Source organism: Oncorhynchus keta, unplaced genomic scaffold, assembly GCF_023373465.1.
Source record: "Oncorhynchus keta strain PuntledgeMale-10-30-2019 unplaced genomic scaffold, Oket_V2 Un_contig_15429_pilon_pilon, whole genome shotgun sequence".
NCBI classification, from domain to species: Eukaryota; Metazoa; Chordata; class Actinopteri; order Salmoniformes; family Salmonidae; genus Oncorhynchus; species Oncorhynchus keta.
Genome location: NW_026279311.1, coordinates 26,803 through 29,590, shown reverse-complemented (window position 1 = coordinate 29,590; position 2,788 = coordinate 26,803).

Genomic DNA, 2,788 nt, shown 5'->3' with positions numbered 1-2,788 from the left:
GTTATAATGTGTCTAGAGTCATGTTGATGGTAACTCAGTTATAATGTGTCTAGAGTCATGTTGATGGTAACTCAGTTATAATGTGTCATGTTGATGGTATCTCAGTTATAATGTGTCTAGAGTCATGTTGATGGTAACTCAGTTATAATGTGTCATGTTGATGGTATCTCAGTTATAATGTGTCTAGAGTCATGTTGATGGTATCTCAGTTATAATGTGTCTAGAGTCATGTTGATGGTAACTCAGTTATAATGTGTCTAGAGTCATGTTGATGGTATCTCAGTTATAATGTGTCTAGAGTCATGTTGATGGTAACTCAGTTATAATGTGTCTAGAGTCATGTTGATGGTAACTCAGTTATAATGTGTCTAGAGTCATGTTGATGGTAACTCAGTTATAATGTGTCTAGAGTCATGTTGATGGTAACTCAGTTATAATGTGTCTAGATCTCAGTTATAATGTGTCTAGAGTCATGTTGATGGTATCTCAGTTATAATGTGTCTAGAGTCATGTTGATGGTATCTCAGTTATAATGTGTCTAGAGTCATGTTGATGGTATCTCAGTTATAATGTGTCTAGAGTCATGTTGATGGTAACTCAGTTATAATGTGTCTAGAGTCATGTTGATGGTATCTCATTATAATGTGTCTAGTCATGTTGATGGTATCTCAGTTATAATGTGTCTAGAGTCATGTTGATAATGGTAATGGTATCTCAGTTATAATGTGTCTAGAGTCATGTTGATGGTAACTCAGTTATAATGTGTCTAGATGGTCATGTCATGATGGTAACTCAGTTATAATGTGTCATGTTGATGGTAACTCAGTTATAATGTGTCTAGAGTCATGTTGATGGTAACTCAGTTATAATGTGTCTAGAGTCATGTTGATGGTAACTCAGTTATAATGTGTCTAGAGTCATGTTGATGGTAACTCAGTTATAATGTGTCTAGAGTCATGTTGATGGTAACTCAGTTATAATGTGTCTAGAGTCATGTTGATGGTAACTCAGTTATAATGTGTCTAGAGTCATGTTGATGGTAACTCAGTTATAATGTGTCTAGAGTCATGTTGATGGTAACTCAGTTATAATGTGTCATGTTGATAGTAACTCAGTTATAATGTGTCATGTTGATAGTAACTCAGTTATAATGTGTCATGTTGATAGTAACTCAGTTATAATGTGTCTAGAGTCATGTTGATGGTATCTCAGTTATAATGTGTCTAGAGTCATGTTGATGGTAACTCAGTTATAATGTGTCTAGTCATGTTGATGGTAACTCAGTTATAATGTGTCTAGAGTCATGTTGATGGTAACTCAGTTATAATGTGTCTAGAGTCATGTTGATGGTATCTCAGCTAGAGTCATGTTGATGGTAACTCAGTTATAATGTGTCTAGAGTCATGTTGATGGTAACTCAGTTATAATGTGTCTAGAGTCATGTTGATGGTAACTCAGTTATAATGTGTCTAGAGTCATGTTGATGGTAACTCAGTTATAATGTGTCTAGAGTCATGTTGATGGTAACTCAGTTATAATGTGTCTAGAGTCATGTTGATGGTAACTCAGTTATAATGTGTCTAGAGTCATGTTGATGGTAACTCAGTTATAATGTGTCATAGAGTCATGTTGATGGTAACTCAGTTATAATGTGTCTAGAGTCATGTTGATGGTAACTCAGTTATAATGTGTCTAGAGTCATGTTGATGGTAACTCAGTTATAATGTGTCTAGAGTCATGTTGATGGTATCTCAGTTATAATGTGTCTAGAGTCATGTTGATGGTAACTCAGTTATAATGTGTCTAGAGTCATGTTGATGGTATCTCAGTTATAATGTGTCTAGAGTCATGTTGATGGTAACTCAGTTATAATGTGTCTAGAGTCATGTTGATGGTAACTCAGTTATAATGTGTCTAGAGTCATGTTGATGGTAACTCAGTTATAATGTGTCTAGAGTCATGTTGATGGTATCTCAGTTATAATGTGTCATGTTGATGGTAACTCAGTTATAATGTGTCTAGAGTCATGTTGATGGTAACTCAGTTATAATGTGTCTAGAGTCATGTTGATGGTAACTCAGTTATAATGTGTCTAGAGTCATGTTGATGGTATCTCAGTTATAATGTGTCATGTTGATGGTATCTCAGTTATAATGTGTCTAGAGTCATGTTGATGGTAACTCAGTTATAATGTGTCTAGAGTCGTGTTGATGGTATCTCAGTAGTTGTAGCTGATGCAATACCTTATAATCTGAGCAGTTTCACACGTTTCCATTTTAAATGTATACTAAGTGCTAGAGAGAGGAGTCACTACAGACACCCAGGTTCGAATCCAGGCTGTATCACAACCGGCCGTGATTGGGTGTCCCATAGGGCGGCGCACAATAAGCTACTGTAGGTTCATTCAGAACAGTGTTCGGCTCGCATTAGGTTTTCTATACACTTCCGCCACCGTGTGGGTACAAAGCTTGGTTGCAGATTTGATGAAAATCGAATTTGAGACAGTGCTGATATAACTAGCCTAATGTATTGTCAGGTAGTATTACATAGCGCTAAGACTAGTAGATTGAATGGTCAATGGGGTAACCTTTTCAATAATAGGATACAATGCATGAGGGACACAAAGACACCAACATAGCAAAACGAAGATAAAGTAGGCTGTTGTGAATGTTAAATAAATAGCCTTCTGTGTTTGTGTATGTTTTACCCTCTGGTGGTCGCACAGCACCTCCATTCCATAATCAGGTGACACCCAGCCCAGGCAGGCAGCAAAGGCGGTGAGATATGC